At 41.4% G+C, this 21,679-nt stretch overlaps 1 protein-coding gene across 2 annotated transcripts in view; it reads right to left on the bottom strand.

The window, feature by feature from the left end:
* CNOT6L (CCR4-NOT transcription complex subunit 6 like) overlaps positions 1 to 21,679 on the bottom strand; it is a 63,503-nt gene that overhangs the window by 20,447 nt on the left and 21,377 nt on the right. Inside the window, exon 1 of one of the 2 annotated variants that reach the window (XM_074949950.1) lies at positions 5,680 to 5,715. The exons of the other annotated variant lie outside the window; for it this stretch is intronic. The gene's annotated coding sequence lies outside the window, so the exon portion shown is untranslated. Of the gene's footprint in view, positions 1 to 5,679; positions 5,716 to 21,679 lie in introns of those variants that run through there. 2 annotated transcript variants of the gene reach the window in all.

Here is a 21,679-nt window from a genome sequence, read left to right on the forward strand (position 1 = left end):
CAACTGAAAAAACCTATGAAGAATTTGAGGAAGCTAGTTCAAATAATTTGAACTAGCATCCTCAAATTCTTCCAGCCAGTCCAACCAACAAGTGTTGTCCATCTCCGATTCATCAGCTAATTGATCATTCACTATTGAGAAGCTATTCTTCCAAATTCAGGGCTTCCATCGGTAGAACAGACAAAACAGAACTTTAGAGCGATACGGTGGGTGAGGTATAAAGCTCGTCTCTTTCACCAGTAGAAGCTGGTCCAATAAAAGATATTACCTCACCCACCTTGTGTCTCTAATATCCTGGGACCGACACAGCTACAACAGTGCATACGAAACAGAACTTTGGCATTTTAAATGGAAAGGCCTGAGTTATCAAAGCTTTCCTTTGAGCAACCGTCTCAGTCATTAGACAGAAAACAAACCTTCTTATGATAAATGAAATTTTACTGTCAGTTTAACAGGAATCTGAACAAAGGTTTCAAATATCTTCAAAGTACACAGCGGTATGCAAACCAAAGTGCTAATGACAGTGAACTTCCACTGACAGACGAAGTTGTATTGCAATAGAAGGGCTATGCTAAGAGGACCCTATACTCATGCTGCTCATGTGCAGCAATTTCATTCATCCATGAACTGAAGAGCCTAAGCAAGGACACAGCATTGGTCATGAGTAAATCAGATCCTGGTTTCAGAGTCTGAATATTAGGATTTTGCTAATGACTGATTCCAGGTTACAGATTTCGCTGTTGTACTGCTAAGTCTCCAAAACCATTCATGTAATATAGCAGTGCACTGCCCCAGTTCCAATAAAGAGATTTCTCCAAAAAGATTCCTCCCATTCCTCTTGGGACTCCAAAAAGAAGCTCTTCTTTCCACAGTATTTACAAGGTTCCTTGCTTTCAGTCATGCACCAAGCTAACTTACATTACAGCGAGTCTATAGCGCCTTCTGTATTTTACTAGCACCACTCAAGCACACCAGAGAGATTCTACAAAGTAATGAGGCACTAGCAGCACCAGGGTCCAAGTCCTCTGTATGTGGCAGGCTCTCAGACTCACAGGCTTCACCAGCCTTGGAGTGCAAGACCTAGATTCTAATCCCTGCTGGTTGGGGCACTGCAATACCACCAACCCCAATATGTAATAGTTCAAGATCAGGGCCCGACTGCATTAGATGCTGTACAAACACACAGTAAGACAGTCCATGCCTTGAAGAGCTGTAGGTTAGTACTGTAGCGAGTAATGTTGTAATGTGTTACCATTATTTGAAGTTGATCCCTTAACAGGAAATGAAACTTTATAACCTAGAAATATTTTATTTGGACTTATGTACATCTCTGCAGGGGGACAACATAAGATCAGTTGGGATGCCAGTAAGTGATGAAGAATTTATGGTAGAGGGGCACTATTTGGATCCCTTAACTGTTCTTTTTCAGACATTTTAATAGGATTTTGTTAAGTAAGGATTTTTAATAAAGAAAGTATTAATATTGGTTTTGAGTGTTTACTGAAAAATTTAATGTTTCTGTGGAGCCCAAAGACTTTAAACATAGTAAAGTCAACCCATTCTGGCTCCAAATGGACATGAAGTATTTCATGTCACTTCCTGTAAGAGGGGTGGTCCTGCTGTTTGCCAAAACTTCCCCATCTCTTTTAATGTGCAATTACTCTAGTTAGTTGGCTGCTACTCTTCACTCCATAAGCCCTGTATTTTGCTGTTGCTGCTGTATCAGGGTCCAGTGGTTCTTATATTTAAAACTTAGCATACCATGCTTAAAACTGAATATTCAGTGCATCATATTCATAATTTAAATCAGTGTAGCTGCAACCCTGGTTTTGAGATTAATGCTATATATGAAACCAACCCATGTTCAACTTGGCTATGGCCTGCGCACCAGTTTGAGGACCACTACTGTACTCTAAGACACCTCTGCTTCAGGACCTTTATCCTATGTCTGTTAGGTTGGGGGAGCAAAGCTCCTACGATCTGGCTGTGTGGAAGCAGGTAGATGTACATTCTGGTCCTCAGCAAGAATTCTGAACTATTATAAAATGGTAACTACAGTAGCTGGAGCTCAATGCTCAGTGAGATGGACTATGTTCAAGAGGTCTTTTCCAGCTCTAATTTCTAGAACAGGGTAATGTTATAGAATTAGATTCACGCAGTTTAAGTTTATACTAAGTTTCTGTATATATAAAGACACACACGGTTAGGGGGAAAAGGTTGGCAACACTTTCCTGTTGCTTCTTGAAACGTATTTTTCAATTAAAAGCAAACACAAAAAAATCATACTTCAAAATTATTTAGGTTTGTGATTTTGTTGTTTCATCAGAAGTCAAGCTGTGAGCCATCTGTCAAGGAACGTTAAGCTCAAATGTCCATCTTTTTATTAAATGCATCTCAAATGGAAACTTTCATAGAAGCAAAAGTTACCATTTTATAATTGTTCAGAATTCTTGCTGAGAACCAGAATATACATCAATGTGCTTCCACCCAGCCAAACCCTAGAAACTTAAACATTGGATACAGGTCCCCAGGCACAGGTGTCTCTTTTACTGTAACGTTCTCTTTAATCAGAGGCAAATTCCAAATAAAGAGTCTGGTCTTAGTTAAAATTTTAGTTAGAGGTCAAGGTGATTAAATAATCTTGGTCCCGTGCACCCATTTACACCTGCCTACATGGAAGGGCTGAATTGGCCACATGACACCAAGAACTACAAAGTTTCAGGTGACCTCTTCTATTTAAATTGGCAGCTTTCTCTTTGGGGGAAAAAACCAGGTGAGATTTGCTGAGGTATCATTCTGCATTGTGAAAGTTTCTCTGCCAGTAAGTGGAGGGCCTCAGCTGCTACAAAACACTTCAGTTAATTTCACTTCTTCTATTCAGTGAATCAGACCCTGAAATGCAAATTATAAGACTTGCTCACTTGCTACAAAGATCTTAAGCTATCATCCACAATACTACTCAAAAGAAGCATTAGAGAGTCAAACACCAGCATAACTCCTGAAATTATGAATACTTAAAATGAAACCTAAAATTAAACATATTATTTGATTTCTACGTTATAGCAGCTTGTTATTCAACACAGAGATTATATCAAATGACCATTTGCTATAGAGTGGCAAACCCACCTCCTAAAAGTTCAAAGTGGCCTTTAGGCAAGAACACTTAACTCGTGCCACTTTCCTACATGACCATACTTGTTTGTTTTCACTGTCCATTTGTATGTAACCACAACAAAAATAACCCTTACAGTATACATGTCCAAGGTTACCCTGGGAAAGCTCCAAGTTACCAGAACAGTCACATTACAGTAAAAAGAGAACATAAAAAAAACAACCTTCTGCTAACTGCATTCTCAAACAATATTTATGACCATATTCTATACATTGAAAACTCTATTTGTATTAAAGTACAGAAAATCCTCAAATGCATAGAAAGACTACTTAACCTCTGAAGATCTCTTTTTAACAAGAAACCTATCAGTCTATAGAACCAAAAATCTTTGCATGCATAGAAATATAAGTATATGCTTGCCAATTGCGAGAGGCACATACAAAGAATTCTAACAGTTCTTCAGGGTCACTTAAAGACAGATTGTTAGAAACATACTACAACTGAAATCAAGATGATAGAGTAACCACGCTCAGCTCAGGAGCCCCACACATAGCTGCAGTTATTCTCAAATAGCTCTTGCTCAGGTGTATACAAAGGTTAGCCCAGCAATACTCCTGTATTCCAATGTTGGAATTAGTGCAACCGGGAGCAGCCTTTCAGTACTCCCTCTTGACATGAAACTGCATCTGTTGGATTGGCTGTAAGATGAAGCTATCAACTAAAACAAAAAGAAAGAGTCTGAAGATGCAACTTAAACTGAAGATGTGAAAAATTCAGCCTGTCAAACAAGGAAGCATTGAGCCATTAGACCATACTGGTGGATTGTAAGTAGCCTCAGACACTCAGAAATACTGACTTTCAGAAAGCCAACCAAAAAAGGGAATGATCTTCTGTTTTCCACTTACTTATCCTACATCTTTATAAGTGATGTTGGTATGGATAATAAGGGATCTTCAGGATAAATCTGGCAGCAGTACTATAAACTCACTGAAATTTTGCCAAGAGGAAATTAGAGGCAGTCATATAGATCATATCAGTGTATTCCACGAAAGTGATAAAATAGTCTGGTTTACCAACCACAGTCTACCTTCTTGAGAAAAATGTTGTCTATGTTTCTAAAAGAGGCCATGATTTTCTTCACACTGTTTTAAACAGAAATGCAACTGGTTATAATCACTCTGCATGGCAGCAGTGAGACCTCAGCTGGAGTGCTCTGTCCAATTCTGGGTGCCACACTTGAAGAAAGATGTGGACAAATTGGAGAGAACCCAGAAGAGAGCAACAAAACTGACCTAGGAGGTTAGAAAAACTGGACAAGTTTAGTCACGAGAAAAGAATACTGGGGGGCGAGGAAGGGGAAACCTGATAGCTCTTAACATATTTGAAGACTGTTGTTATAAAGAGGTTGGTGATCAACTGTACTCCATATCACTGGAGACAGGACAAGAAGTAATGGGCTTAAATCTGCAACAAGGATGATTTAGGTTAGATATTAGGACAAACTTTGTACCTCTAACGGTAGTTAAGCTCTGGAATAGACTTTCAGAGGAGACTGTGGAATCCCCATCACTGGAGGTTAAGAATCAGTTGGACAAACACTTGTCAGTGATGGTCTAGATTTACTTGGTCCTGCCTCAGTGCAGGGGGCTAGACTTGACCTCTCAAGGTCCCTTCCAGCCCTACATTTCTATGATAATTGCTTTAAGTTACCAGTGTGGAGTAAACCCACAACCCCAAATTCTCCTGAGTCACTGTTTCAAATTTATTTATGATCATGCGACTAAAAGTTTATCTTAAACTATCAACATTTTTTAAAAGTTAGATGTCTTTTTCAGAAGAGCTTAGAAGGAAACCAGCAAAGCATCCCTCACCAACTAGGAAGAAGATAAATTTACTAATTTGTGTTTGGGGGAGGGAGAAGAAAGAGGAGTCAACATGCTTCTGCCTAAAGTTATTATTTAATGTCTGTATTGCAGTAGCATCTAGAGACCAGCTATGCACTGTATAAACATAAGTGACAGTCCCTTCCCCCAAAATGCTTACGATCTAATAGAAATCCATCTTATTGAGTCATTATGGCATATATTGTTCAGTCTTAGTTCTTTCATGCCTGAACAGAGGCTTGAACACACAAATGCATTTTCTCTTTTTTAATGAGGAAGGAAGCAGGAAGCTATGTAGAACTGCAATGAGATGTAAAAGTTATTCATAAACATGTTGGCACAATTCAAAACCTCCTTCTAGGCCTAAAGCACATTGACATTTTCATGATCTTTCAAAGTCTTGGTAAAACTCCAAGCGCTTTTTGAACGTTCTCCAGCAAATAGCCTGAATAATTTCTCCCTCCCCTGTAAAGTAAAACAGTCTAATGCCCATCAACTCCATTTAATGCTCGCCAAAGGATTAAAACGACACTTGCTTAAGAATATAGGAGTGTTTATCATTACATTTGTTTTCACCTCTGGAGACCTGGATCACAAAATATGAAAAAGAGATCCATTAAAATATACTGTAAGCAAGAGTAAATAATTCCCAGAAGTACTAAAATTATTCTATTTAACACTTACTTGCACTGACCTATGTCAGAGATGTCAGTGTTTCTTTGCGCTTTTGATTTTCCTTGAAGTGAAGGGAAGTTTCCCCACCACCAAACACATCCAATTCCCAACATGAATGTAGAGAATGAAGTCAGAATAACTTCAGAAACACTTTGTAAGACAAAAATTCAAACAAAAGTGGGGTGCTACATTGTTTTTCTTTTAAAAACACCAAACAATATGTAAATAAAGATTAACAAATGTCTGAGGATGCTTAATTCTAATAGTAATACAATTATGTTAATATAAAGGCATGAAGTAGAACCATGCTCCTAACATGACATAGGGAGTGATCAAGACAAAAATAAAAGTTTCTGAATTGATTATTAATTAGTTTTAGTTTAATCATTAAGTACTAGCAAACAAGCATGCAGTCCTTCTCTCTGAAGCTGTGAGAAAGAAAAAAGAAAAAACCTGAGAGGAAGATTAGTTTGTCAAAATATATTTACTTGGATTTATACAATGAAAACAGTCACTTATCCAAGGCTTTTGGTGCCCCTTCCACAAGTTACAAATAGTTTACCCTTGACAGCCAGCAGAACTTAATCCCCAATAAAAAACACAAAATTGGTTGTTTCATCTACTGTAGTACTCCTTATTACAACCAGAAATTTTCACAGGCAAAAACCTCATGTGACAGATATTGCAATCCCATGCAGTATCTTTGGGGATCATAATCTATTAATCATAGAATGAGAACAGCAGGGCTGGAAGGGACCTCAGGAGGTCATCTAGTCCAACCCCCTGCTCAAAGCAGGACCGATCCCCAACTCAATCATCCCAGCCAGGGCTTTGTCAAGCCTGATCTTAAAAACCTCAAAAGGAAGGAGATTCCACCACCTCCCTAGGTAACCCATTCCAGTGCTTCACCACCCTCTTAGTGAAAAAGTTTTTCCCAATATCCAACCTAAACCTCCCCCACTGCAACTTGAGACCATTACTCCTTGTCCTGTCCTCTTCTACCACTGAGAACAATCTAGATCCATCCTCTTTGGAATCCCCTTTCAGGTAGTTGAAAGCAGCTATCAAATCCCCCCTCATTCTTCTCTTCTGCAGACTAAACAATCCCAGTTCCCTCAGCCTCTCCTCATAAATCATGTGTTCCAGTCCCTTAATCATTTTTGTTGCCCTCTGCTGAACGCTTTCCAATTTTTCCACATCCTTCCCGTAGTGTGGGGCCCAAAACTGGACACAGCACTCCAGATGAGGCCTCACCAATGTCGAATGGGGGGAAACGATCACGTCCCTCGATCTGCTGGCAATGCCCCTACTTATACAGCCCAAAATGCTGTTAGCTTTCTTGGCAACAAGAGCACACTTAACTCATACCCAGCTTCTCATCCACTGTAACCCCTAGGTTCTTTTCTGCAGAACTGCTGCCTAGCCATTCGGTCCCTAGTCTGTACCGGTGCATGGGATTCTTCCGTCCTAAGCGCAGGACTCTGCACTTGTCCTTGTTGAACCTCATCAGTTTTCTTTTGGCCCAATCTTCTAAATTTGTCTAGGGCCCTCTGTATCCTATCTCTACCCTCCAGCGTATCTACCATTCCTCCCAGTTTAGTGTCATCTGCAAACTAGCTGCAGTCCACGCCATCCTCCAGATCATTCATGAAGATATTAAACAAAACCGGCCGCAGATCCGACTCTTGGGGCACTCCGCTTGATACCGGCTGCCAACTAGACATGGAGCCATTGATCACTACCCGTTGAGCCCGATGATCTAGCCAACTTTCTATCCACCTTATAGTCCATTCATCCAGCCCATACTTCTTTAACTTGCTGGCAAGAATACTGTGGGAGACCGTATCAAAAGCTTTGCTAAACTCAAGGAATAACATGTCCACTGCTTTCCCCTCATCCACAGAGCCAGTTATCTCATCATAGAAGGCAACTAGATTAGTCAGGCATGACTTGCCCTTGGTGAATCCATGCTGACTGACTGTGATCACTTTCCTCTCCTCTAAGTGCTTCAGAATTGATTCCTTGAGGACCTGCTCCATGATTTTTCCAGGGATTGAGGTGAGGCCCATCTTTTTTAAAGATGGGCACTACATTAGCCTTTTTCCAGTCGTCCGGGACCTCCCCTGATCACCATGAGTTTTCAAAGATAATGGCCGATGGCTCTGCAATCACATCCGCCAACTCCTTTAGCACTCTCGGATGCAGCGCATCCAGCCCCATGGACTTCTGCTCATCCAGCTTTTCTAAATAGTCCCGAACCACTTCTTTCTCCAGAGGGCTGGTCACCTCGTCCCCATGCTGTGCTGCCCAGTGCAGTAGTCTGGGAGCTGACCTTGTTTGTGAAGACAGAGGCAAAAAAAGCATTGAGTACATTAGCTTTTTCCACATCCTCTGTCAGTAGGTTGCCTCCCTCATTTAGTAAGGGTCTCACACTTTCCTTGACTTTCTTCTTGTTGCTAACATACCTGAAGAAACCTTTCTTGTTACTCTTAACATCTCTTACTAGCTGCAACTCCAAGTGGGATTTGGCCTTCCTGATTTCACTCCTGCATGCCCAAGCAATATTTTTATACTCCTCCCTGGTCATTTGTCCAATCTTCCACTTCTTGTAAGCTTCTTTTGTGTGTTTAAGATCAGCAAGGATTTCACTGTTAAGACAAGCTGGTCGCCTGCCGTATTTACTATTCTTTCTACACATTGGGATGGTTTGTTCCTGTAACCTCAATAAGGAGGTTTGGCCTTTAAAATACAGCCACCTCTCCTGGACTCCTTTCCCCCTCATGTTATTCTCCTAGGGGATCCTGCCCATTAGTTCCCTGAGGGTGTCAAAGTCTGCTTTTCTGAAGTCCAGGGTCCGTATTCTGCTGCTCTCCTTTCTTCGTCTCAGGATCCTGAACTCGACCATCTCATGGTCACTGCCTCCCACATTCCCCTCACTTTTGCTTCTTCTAATTTTTCCCGGTTTGTGAGCAGCAGGTCAAGAAGAGCTCTGCCCCTAGTTGGTTCCTCCAGCACTTGCACCAGGAAATTGTCCCCTACACTTTCCAAAAACTTCTTAGATTGTCTGTGCACCATTGTATTGCTCTCCCAGCAGATATCAGGGTGGTATGCATCACTGTGGGCCAGAAACTGTGTGCAATTCCAGGGGGTAAGATTACTACAATTGTTCCAGGAACAAAATTGGTAGCGGCATGATTAAACTGAATCTTCTAGGTGGTAAACACCTCCAGAGAAGTACCACCTCCTGGGGAGGCTTGCATATACTGATTCAAACTGGGTTTTCCACAGACCAACAGACAAAGGATGGGCTTTTGGCACAAAAATGCTGCCTTTAAAATTTACTCAGGGCCTTCTTTCTGATCCAGCAAATGGACAGGACCTCCTGTCTGAAGGGGACTCCCCCACCCCAGTATGCAGAAGGGTTGTGAAGTCTTTGGCCTAGTAGGGCCCCATAGGACTGATGGGTGACCTCTGGTGAGCTTTTAGCATGCATATAGGAATTTTTAATCATTTTTATAATGCTTTTGGCCTTAACAATAAAGATGCTTGCTTAGAAAGAGCTGTGTAGTAATTTGTAAGTGATGGTATACACTGTTCTTAGCCCTGGAGAGAAAGTAGCACAGCCATGCTGGCCTTTAGACAGACTGGTTTGCTGGGGATATCACAGTGTAAGGCAGGGAACTGTGCAGCCTTAAACCCATGGTCAGAAGGGAGTGGGACACGGGTTCCTGTCCAGAGACCAGGAACACCTAGAGTGGATCACAGAGGAGGGAATACACATGCAGTTACCTGGAAACTGACACTCACCACAATATAGCTAATTAAATTTCATGTATTTGTACCAATCCCTCGGTATATTGGCTGTTTTCAATGGCAAGAAGTTCTTGCTTGTTTGGTTATGGATATGAGTAATGCTGTAATGTCTAGAGGCTCTGGAAGGCATACAATCTAAATATGCAGGATAGCTGCAGGGTGGAAGAAAAGAGGAACCGCCATCCTGCTTTTACATATAGGGAGTTGAGGCACAGGGACACTAAGTACCTTGCCCAGGCTCACAAAAACCGTGGCCAGAAGTTGAACCCAATTCGCTCAAGTCCCAGGCCAGTGCCATAACCACAAGACCAACTTCCCTCTAACTGCAGCAACAACATTGCACAGAGACACATACCCCCACAACTAACTTGACCACTTAGTCTACCACCAAAAACATTCAATTAATATTGTAGCCCAATTCTATTTTTAATTATGGCTCATGGACCAGAGTATAATAAACTCAGGACAACAAACTAACCTCAGTCCATCTCCACAACACATCTTCCATGGGCATAAATGGAAGCTGCATGCAAAGATCAAGGATAAGAGATTATTCTTATGAAGCTGCTAAACTTTTCATTTCTACTAATGTCTGCACTTAGTTTCACTCCTCCTTCTCTGAAAGTAGGAGAGTGAATTCCCACTTCCAGGGTGTAGAGACAGCCCCTCCTGCTGTGCTTTTTCTCCTAATGTTTTCTTTCTTTATTCAGTGGTCTAAAAAAGGAAGCGAGCGGCTCCACTGGACACTTTCCCCAGATTCCCATTGTCCCCTGGTCCATCACTGTGCTTGAGAGCAGGACCACCATACTAGTAGGAGACAGGATATACAACCAATCATCCCCAAAAGAGCTGACTATACATGCTGTCAAATGCACAAACTGAAAAGGGAGGGTTTTTGCTAACTTTTCTGTTACAAGCAGCTCCTAAGATTACTGTAATAGCAGTAGGTATAAAAGTCGAGACAGATGTCAATTTTCAAGTTCATTGTATCACTTTAAAACTGTCTGTGCTGAAATCCCTGAAGAGCGGCTTGACAATGCTTTTCTTTCCTTCAGTTACTGCACAACTGTGCATACATGACAGCATTTACACCTTAGCCCAGGAGATCTGTGATTGTCCAATGGCCAACACCAGAAACTGATCCTGCGACCTCCAGAGCTAAAACCATGAGTATCTAAAGCCTGAGCTAGAGAGCCAGGCTCTGAAGCAGAGAGCTTCCAGAGACCTGTATCTTACGTAGTTTGGGCGCAGAAGAGCAAATATAATACACAATAACCAGTACGTTACAACTGCATCCTGGTAGAACAATGGGGAAAATGCAGAATCAAAACAAAACAGTGAAACACTCCAGTATTTTAGGGGTGAATTTATTAATTTAAAAAGTATTCTAGGAACATGTTTCCCCCCCACAGCTGAACTTTTTCACTGCAGGCATTAGTAATTAGCTATATTTTTGGACACTTACTTTCACAGTATGACTTATATTTGTGCCATCTCATTAATTAGCCAAACATTTTAAGATTTGAGCATAAAACCTAGCCATGGTAAATGTAATTTTGCTTTTATTTATTATGGAGCAGCATAGTTTCCATTGAAAGCTACTAATTTTGGTCCTTTATCGAACGTCCATATCTGCTTCAAAGACTGGTAGGCTAGCTCTAGTGAGAAGTAGGATTTTTCTTCTGAATGCAAGCTTAACATACTTATACTTTTAAATCTCTTTCTGCCCCCCCTTTTTTTTGGGGTGGGGGGGACGGGGGGAAGGATGCAACAACAGGAAAAAGTAAAAAAACCTAGTTGAATGGAGGCCCAAATTGGCTTGTTGGAGGCCAGATGAGCCCATATTACTAAAATGTTACTTTTTTGGCTAGCATCAGATCTTTCCCTTTGTAACTAACCTTCTAAGCAGCTAATTCCTAACCTGTACCTGGTCCTCAATGCTGCACGTTATTACTATCACAGTGAAGGGAACAGGTTAACCCATCATGTTTGGCTAGCAAATTAAAATAACGGAGTTGTAGGATATGCTTGTGGGAACTTGTAATGAATTTCAACTACACGGAAAGAGCTAATAAAACAGGTAACTAGTTAAGTGGCAAGTTTAATTGTTCTTTCACATTTATTTGACAAACATTTTAAATTTACTAGAAGAGACAAAACAAACAAGTCTATTCAGCAGGTTTCTCTCTTCATGGGGAAAACAGGATTAGCCGTTTAAGCAAAACAATACAAAACAAAACCTATTTCCAGCACCAAGGTAAATTATCAGTAGCAAGAGTAGGATGCCCACACTAAGGCTACACAGCTAGATGTTGATACAAACAAAAAACAGCAAATAAGCTAGGAAGAGGGCATGTGTCCCTTTAAATTTCAGTGTATTAAAGGGCCAAAAAAACCCCACTTTAGTATGGAAAAATTAGGACAAAATTACATACTGAAAAAAGTCTTCCAATTATTTCTGAACATAAGTACAATAAAATAGAGCTTTAACAAGTTCAAATCACAAGGACAAGATCCACAGATGCTGGCTATCTGAGTGCAAGTGCCAGTCAATCAAAAGCTAGCTGCATTACTCGCAAGTAAGACAGACTAAGCCTTGCCCTTTTCTCTCCCCTACTGCTGAAATGAAAGGCAAAATATAGATACACATTATTAGCAGCACTGACAGGAACAGGGAAAAGATTGTATACATTTAAAAAACTTGTAAATATATTCTCTCTGAAGCAACATCCACTCAGACTCATGTACAGACAATCTTTATATATAGAAACAGTTGGGATATTTTTGGAGTAGTGTTTGCTGGCTCCAAGTGTAAATGCTTGTTTTTGTCAGGTCTTCATTTCTGCCATAGCAAAACTGCCTACTAAATTAAGCAAGCATGCCAAACCACAGATAAATGAAGTCCCAGAATCTTCAAGTACCCCTGGATGCAGCTGACAAACCAAACAGAAGGGTGTAGTACTGCTAGCATATGGCTTGATATGAAATTCCTGTGTCCTGATCTTACTGGGATGCTTAGGCATTCTTCAGAGGTTCTACAGATATTAAAAATCCCCTTGTGAAAATCATTAGCGTGGATGCCAGAAATTCAAGGTTCGGAATTAGGGAGCCTCTTAAATGAGAACTGCTTCTGTCTCTCTCAACTTCTTCAGAAAGTTAGAATAAATATAATCCAATAACTATTCTTGTTCAAGTGAATTTTCTATGGATCTTATTCATAATAAATGCAAATACTACAGTTTACATTGGTGTTTCTCTGGTTTTCTTAAAATGGATGCTAGATACAGAACATGCAGGGACTTCTTTTGGCTCTACTGTACCCAAATCCTGTCATCGCCAGAATCTGTTGGAGGAATAGAAGAGGAAAAAATCCTCAAAGAGTAACTTCAGCTATTCTCCTAGTTGATGTTCATATTGCAAAAAAAATTAATAGGCACATTGTGGTTTTGTCAACAACAGAAGTGGTGAGTCCTTTCTGGCCTCATCTTCACTTACTTTTGCATCCGATGAAGTGAGCTGTAGCTCACGAAAGCTTATGCTCAAATAAATTTGTTAGTCTCTAAGGTGCCACAAGTACTCCTTTTCTTTTTGCGAATACAGATTAACACGGCTGCTACTCTGAAACCTTTTTTATTCTAGTAATTCTGCTGAAACTAGATTATTAATGAAGGAAATAAAGGAAACACCTATGTTTGCAGCTTTTGCTGAGAGCAGGGAATGCTTATTCTTTTGTGCAGCCACTGTTATTGCTATTATGAAATATTTAAAATGTAGATACCTCTTTAAGTTAAATCACAAGTACAAATACAAAAAAGACTGCTTATCACACCTTAACTCAAACAGATATTCACCAGCTAATAGAAGGCGAATAAAATAATAAACAGTATGCTTCAAATGATATTAGCAGAGATCAGTTCTACATGAATATTCACCTCCCAGGAACAAGTGAATTTGAACACTAAGTCTGATATCATGGATCTAGCCACAAATTTCAGAGTCTGTGGATACATCTATAAAAAAGGATTACGTGAAGAAAGCCTGGTTAGTTTTTCTTTATACTATCCATCTATTGTCCCATTCTCTGAGAATGTTGCCAGAGATATTCTGACCCTGCGGCAATGTTTCTCTTAAGTGAGCAGAATGTGAGGGTAAGTCTAAATTACCTCACTATCTCCTTTTCTCTAGCAAGAAGAGACTATTAAATAGAGAGACTCAATCATAAGCTAAACATTAAAGAGAACTTCAGAAGTGTAGTACATTAAAGGTCACTTCCTTCTATCTCCTTTCAAGTCTGTTCAAACAGTACATCACCTAAGCCCCTACAGGAACCTGTTGGCAGATTCTATTCTTATTTTGCTCTTTTGAAGTGGTACTCAAGTTGTACAGAAGCATAGGGCCCAACAATGTAGAGCTGTAGCTATGCTTATGCTCAAATAAATGTGTTAGTCTCTAAGGTGCCACAAGTACTCCGCATTCTTTTTGCTGATACAGACTTAACACCACTACCACTCTGAAACCTGTAGCAATTGGAATGCATCTGATGAAGCGAGCTGTAGCTCACGAAAGCTTATGCTCAAATAAATTTGTTAGTCTCTAAGGTGCCACAAGTCCTCCTTTTCTTGTAGCTATACTGTATCACCTTGTAATACGCCTGTGACTTAAAGCAAGAGTTTATCTACCATTTTAGAAGCTTAATATACCTGAATATAGTCTGACTTAAGCAACAGCTAGAAATACTGTCAATATACATTCAATATTTAAAAGCTTCTTAGAAATGGACTGAATTTATCCACAGTGACAAGCTACCATCTATATTCTCCTAAAGAAATAGATGCCTTAATGATCATGACAGAGTTCAGAGACGCTCCACATTTTAGGGAAGTAGTCAGTTTGTGTGAAAATGGGTTGATATGTACATGTGAAGAGAAGGGGGGTCGGGGGGAACAAAACAAACAAACAAACAAAACCTTCCTGTAATGTTTATCCTGATGTACAATTCATTTATAGAATGTCTGGTAGTGAACAACTTAGTTAAGTTTCAGAGTAGCAGCCATGTTAGTCTGTATTCGCAAAAAGTTAAGGTTACAGTAAGGCAATTTAAAAAAAATTTTCATAGTGAAATCAGTTCACCTACTTTCAAGTTACACAGGAGTTGAAAAAAAAAACAGACTTTATATCAGGGGTGGGCAAACGACGGCCCACGGGCCGCATCAGACCTTTTAATCTGGCCCTCGAGCTCTTGCTGGGGAGCGGGGTTGGAGGTTTGCCCCTCTCCGCGTGTGCTGTGGCTCTGCACAGCTCCCAGAAGCAGCAGCATGTCCCCCCTCCGACTCCTAAACGTAGGGGAAGCCACGGGGCTCTGCACACTGCACCCACCCCAAGTGCTGGTTCTGCAGCTCCCATTGGCTGGGAGCCGTGGCCAATGGGAGCTGCAGGAGCAGCGCCTGCGGACTGGACAGTGCACAGAACCACCTGGCAGCATCATGCCTTTGCAGAGGAGCCGGAGAGGGGACATGCCGCTGCTTCTGGGAGCTGCTTGAGGTAAGTGCCACCCAGAGCCTGCACCCCTGACCTCCTGCCCCAGCCCTGATCGCCCTCCCGCCCTCCAAACCCCTTGGTCCCAGCCAGGACCACCCTCCTGCACCCCAAACTCCTCATCCCCAGCCCAACCCCAGAGCCCATTCCTCCAACCAGAGCCCTCAACCCCTCCCACACCCCACCCCCCTGCCCAAGCCCGAAGCCCCCTCCCGCACCCTGAACTCCTCATTTCTGGCCCCACCCCAGAGCCTGCACCCCCAGCCGGAGCCATCACCCCCTCTCGCACCCCAACCCAATTTTGTGAGCATTCATGGCCCGGCATACAATTTCTATTCCCATATGCGGCCCTCAGGCCAAAAAGTTTGCACGCCCCTGCTTTATATAGTAAAAAAAAATATTACAACACCTTTGTTCATGCATAACTCTAGTGCCCAAATTTCTAAAGTTGAAACCTTCCAGGTATGATCCTCGGTTTTGAATACACCTAGCAGAAACGTTTGCTAACGTTCCTTGCTATGCTATTATCTGCATGACTAAAATAATACTGCAGCTAATAGCCATACAGAAAAGTCTTTCAACATAGAAACAGTTTAAGTACCTGAAAACTGTGTTCAAATGCTTTGGAACACAGTTTAGGCAGGTTAAGCAGCTCTTGTAAGCTGTATGTATTACAAAGCCTACTCTTGCAGAACTGGCACAATGACTGAAGTACAGTTTAAGACTTATAATAACGGGTTCTCAGTGCTGAGGGAGAGTGGAGGGATGCTCCACTACCTGCGACCTGTGGATGGGCCTGCTTACTCTCAGCAACCTAGGTAGAGGTCCCTAGCACTAATGTATTAACAGAACATTCAACCTACAAGAAAGCGATGCGGAGGTGGGGGGACTGCACAACCCCTTTCATGGGGAAACCAAGCCCAGGAAACAAAGGTAATCTAGTCATAGGAGGAGAGATGCCTTTATCTTCCCTCTCTCCCCCTTTTAGAAATAGGTGCTCTGCCAGAGAATGATCTGCAAAACCTGTCTTGTAGCTGACAAGGCAGAACATAACCACTGAAGTCTCCAGGTTTGGCATCTCCTCCCCTGCTGGGTTTGGTTCTGCCTGATGAGCCATGAACAGGCTGAAGATCTTCCTGTAACTATCAGAGGACCTTCCTGAACAGAAGAATGTTAAAGTACCTATATTTTACACCCAAGACAGGAAGTTAGAGAGTTCAGTTTCTCGTGGTAACCTTAAATAGCCATGCTGCACATATGTAGTAAATTTAATACATTTGTTATCCTTTCTAGCAGACCAATACTGAAAAGTCAGAAGCTTCTTTTACATGCATCTACAATTTAACTGAGATCTGCACAAACCTTCAGGTTGTTGACAGCACAATATGAACTGCACTACATGTTACTACAGAGCTATAAAAACACCACCTAGAAGTATGCCATGTGCTCTTAGACGTATAGCATCCCTGTTTCTTTTTAAATATGTACCTTAGCATTTGTCCTTACATGTATGCAGCAAAATAGCACACACCCCATAACAGAGATCTTGACCTTTCTTCCAATTGCTAAGCATTTAATATAACCTTCGTTTCTTGGTCATTTTTTTCTTTTTCTTTTGTGTGTATTTTTATATATACAAAGAAGTGATATCAGTCATTTAGTAACTTTTTGGCCACCACCTTCATCACAAAATGAAATGAGAATGTTAATCTCTCTTGTGGTTTGCTGTAATATCACATTCCCTTCAGCACAAGAACTCAAACAACTGTTTCCCCTATTTCAAGAAGCTCCTAAATATTTAAACAGTTTTACAGGCAGTGTAATATTTTCATAAACTGTATTCCCGATCAATGTCTCCCTTCCTTCCATGCCCATCTATAGCGTTTGTGATTTTACCAGACGCTCAGTAAGGAGATGACTAGACACACTAGCTATAGAAAAATATGAAAGGGTTTTCCTTGGAGGGGAAAGGAGGGAGATGGGGGAAGAAATCACCAACAACCATCTCCCCACTGCTCAGAAAGAGGAAGGGATTCCTACAAAGGTGCTGTCACAGTGCTTCCATGGTTTGCAACTGCCTCCAGTTCAGAGGGGTCTGATAAATTTGAATCCCAACCTGCAATCCTTCTCCTCTTCTGACAGAAAGGAGACTCACCATTCTGTGTTCTCCTACTTCCACCTCAGAGCCTTCTGGCTGCTGTGAGAAAGAGGTCTCTGCCACTCTAACCTTCCCTCAGCCTCCATTTTTGGTTCCTCTCCAGTGAATAGTCCCAGGTCTTACTACTCCATTTTCCAAAAGTAACAGCAGAATGAAACTGACTCAATTCTCACCACCTCCACAGCAGCCCACTAGCCTCTGAATAACAGCAGTAAAAGCTGACCAGACTGTGGTCAGTTTTCACTCTACTGCAACTTAACAAAGCTATAAGCAGTAGCAGAAAGACATTAGCACTAGCTGTCTGCATACATGGGAAGACAGTCCTCATCATATTAAGATCTGTTCCTATTTGGAAGATTTTGCACCTCCTACGAGGATGGTAGTTTTCCTGACTACAACCAGCTGTACAAGAGTCCATGCTAGTCCAAGACACATCTAGGCCAGAAATGCTACATCACTCCCCCAAAGAGAACAGGAGAGAATTTCCTATCAAAATCATCTCACTTGGACGAACATCAACTTCATGTAAGTTTAGATAAGATCCTCCCCAGGGAGGATTCTGGGATTTAGAATCTCCTAGATTTAGGAGGAAATTTAGCGTCACTATACTCTTCTCTGGGAAATGCTTCCAGATTACAATTTAGTGTCTTCAGAAGAAAAATTTCACTTTCTTCATACATATCCCCATGGAGATCCAGCTGGGAAAACACTAAGATACTACACACCACAGCTCCAAGCTGCCACAAAATATCTATTCCTCTTTAACTCAAGTTTTGGCCTTTGCTTTCAACAACTAGTAAACAGAACTGTGACAAAGTGAGGAATTTTGGTAATTTTGTTGATTCCTATGCATGTCACAGTTTCTCTCTGTGCTTTACATTGCATTGCTATGCACTGAGTGTAAAGGGAAAGAGACAGGTGGTGGCTGTGTCACATAACTCTCTGGGGTGATATGAATGGGTTGTTCAGCTGGCTAGAGCCAGTTCATATCAATCGAGGATCCAGAAAGACAATAGGAACCCCATTGTTCAGGTCATTTACAAATAGCAACCAACAGCCAAGAAGAAGGAGACTTTCTCCGCTCCTCTGCAGAGAAGCAGAGCAAAGGCCCCAAGCTGGAGAACAGGGGAGAGGCGTCAGATGTCTGTGTTAGGACTTCCTGATGCGGTGTCCCACTTGACTAATAAATCCTTCTCTGTTTTGAAAAGACTACCTGGCGCCACTGCAAATACTTGCTAAGATTCACTGATCCCTGAAGAAGGCAAAACGTCTCTGAATAGGAGGTCTCTAGTGGAGCTCCTGTATGGTGTGCAACACGAGTGCTGGAGCCTGTAGGCTCGGTCCTGGAGGCACCGGGGCCCCATGGCCTACCCGTAAGGCAGAGTGGGGCTTCTTAGGGGCTATTTCAAAGCTGGGATATAGCAGCAAACCTGTAGATCGGTGACAAGAACTAGCATACCTCAGCCAGGATCTATATCTATCTATCTATATCCAGGCAAGGGAAAACCAAAGAGCAGGCTGCTGAGATGTGATTTGCCACCATGGAGGAAGGGAGAACATCAGCTACACAGGCTTGGCTGTCTCTCCCAGCTCCTCTGTCTGAAAAGCACAGGCTCTTCTGCTCCTCCCACAAATCTCAGCTACCAGAACTCTCTAGAGGGACTGGGGAGGGAGAAAGAAGGTAAGTTGTGTAAAGAGAAGGAAAATGGCACTTGAATTTAAGATGATGCTTGGTCCTCTCCATCTCCAGAGGAGGCGGTGTGCTGCCATGTACAAGGAAACTGCTGCATACCTCAGAAAGTGGAGGTCACTGGGGAGAAGATCCACCTGCAGGACAGAAAGCCTGTGCCATCAGGTGCAGCTTTTCCACTGTCTAAAGTAAAGACAGGGACACCCAAAGACCAACAATGGACAAGCATATACAGGACTTGTGTCCTCAACACAGAGTTTTTTCCTGTCTCCATCTGCTGGAAGGGGGGTATAAACTCAATGACTGGGCTATCTTAGGAAGGCCCGCATGGTCTTTCTCTCTCTTTCACGCACACACACCCTCCACCCATATTCAAAGCACTAAGACTGAATTTAAAACCTATCTGCCTTCATGTAATTTCCACTGATACTCTGCAATGCAGGCATTACGCCCATTATTTCTATCATGGAGAAAATAAGACAACTCCAAGAGTCTTAAAAAAATTCTATCGGGCCAATATACAGTCACCATTACCATAACAGTAAACAAACAAAAGTAGACAAGAGAAAGTCACCTCTGCGTAGCTAAATCCAAAATTTTAGAGTGGGTTTGTGTTCACCTGCTCGAGGTGACTATCATGAACATCTTTGGTCCGTGCTGATGTGGAAAGGGCAAGTTAGTTTTCAACAAACAGCAATAAAATGCATATCCTATTCATGTTTCATTGCAGAGAGTGAACATGTAGGACACAGATGAACCTCTTCTCCCTAATCTAAATGAAAATTCTGTTTGTGTGTTAAAGTAACATGCTTCACATCCTGCCAAACTCTGTGGAGCTGTTCATTAGAAATGTGCAACACCATCTTAGTTTCCTATCTGGTAAAGTGGAATAGTTAGGAAACAAACAGCAAGACTGCTTTAAAATGACACAGTTAGCTTCCTTTCTAATAACAAGCTGAACAGACCTAGTAGTCTAGGTTTATAACGCTGCCTCTGTTTGGTGTGGAGACGAGAGCATATTGTCAAACCTCTATAACGTAAAAAGAAGCAAAACGTACAGCTAGGTGCAACACCGTTCAGCAACCACATCCTCTGGGGCTCCCCAACCCTCCTCCCCCTTACTTTAGGGGTGTTTTTCTTGACATATGGTGCAAACCTAAGTGTAGTGAAATTCTATCACCAGGAAATCATGAAACATCAGGGTTTCTGGGAATCTGCAGCTGACAGTAACTTTTATGGTGGTGGAATTCCAAAGGACTTCATGTTATCACTCCAACAAAGCTCACAAAAAGTACACTACAGAAACCAATCCTGAAGAAAAGTTGCAAAAACCCAAAGGGATCTATTTTCTTAGCTTTTGGGCCAACCTGCAATTACATTTAGTGGAAATGCATAATTCTTCCACTGTATCACACCAGGTTTTTTTCCCTGCCTTTAAATGAATAGCAATAACGATCAATTCTTTTGTAAACCATCCCTGGTACTACAGTAAAGCCAGCTTGCTTTTTATTTCTCCCCCTCCCATTTTTTGTTTCCTCCATCACTTCTTCCAATCAGCATTTTTACAAGAAATATTAAAATATTTACTGCATGGAAATACCAGATACCATTTGAAATACTTACATTTTTTCAGTTTTTATACTTAGTTTTACTAAGTCCTTACATGCAGATTTTTATTTTTATTTGTATAGTAAGTAAAGCAGAAGTGAGTTTCTGCCATTATCCTGACAGTCTGCATGATCTGTCTTAAATGAGAGATATAAGAGTTTGTCATGTTTATTCTCTTCCACTGGGACAATAACTACAACAATGAAGAATGTAGTACATGCAAGTTTTTTTTCTTAATTGAAAATTAGTAAGTAAGTTCCTAGAAGATTATAAATGTAGAGAGAGGTAGAAGTCTTGTCAAATGCAAAATTCTAGTTTCATCATCTAAATGCTTAGGAGCCTGAATGTTTGTGACTTTTTGAGCAAGAAGAAATGGTGTTCCACCAATCAGACTGTAAATTAACAAACCCCATGAGGAAGAGCCAGTGTAAATAAGACTCCTGTTTACATAAGGATTCAAAAGTATCCTGGATTGTCCAATGAAACAGCTAGTTTGGAGACCCCACCCTTCCCAAGAAGCGGGCATTACTAGTGGCCTTATATTAGATATAACAAGGACATCAGAGTGGCCTAAAAGAGTTAGACCTGCAGTCATGAAGCACTTAGAGAAAGAAGTCAGGAGCAACTGAGGGGCAGCTGGAGTACTCCTGTGACTAACGGCAACCACCACCAGGAACAAATTTTCTCTTGGGCCATGGGGGTTGAGTAAGAGTGACAGTCCATAGTCCTAATGTAAGACAGCACATTTGTGGTTCCCAATTGACGATGGTAGTACCCGAATAGAAAGCTTTTCTCTTTGGGAAGATCCGGAGTGAAGAAGGAAGCCCTGTTTCCAAGTAAACTGCAGGCCTGCAGTAGAGGGAAGGTTTTTACTCACAGACCTGCCACTATATCAGAGTTCAGTAAGTACAGTATTCTAAACCAAAAAGAGAGAGTCACTGATCAAGTTGTCTTGAGTGATGGCCTTGGTGTACCTGACGAGGCCAGTAACAGGCTGAGTCCCCAGCAGTTGAAATAGAAATCCATATTCTGTGAGCAAATTTTTTAGAATAATTCACACACACCCTGATAGCAATTCTAAAAAAAAAATTCTATACCTTAAAGAAAGAAATGTTTAAAGTCCATCTAATGATCAAGTCAAATAATCAGTGACATTTCATCCCTCAAAGAAAATTTGCGCTTGCGGGAAAGAGGAAAAAGGAGAT

This window comes from Natator depressus, chromosome 4 (assembly GCF_965152275.1).
Source record: "Natator depressus isolate rNatDep1 chromosome 4, rNatDep2.hap1, whole genome shotgun sequence".
Taxonomy (NCBI): domain Eukaryota; kingdom Metazoa; phylum Chordata; order Testudines; family Cheloniidae; genus Natator; species Natator depressus.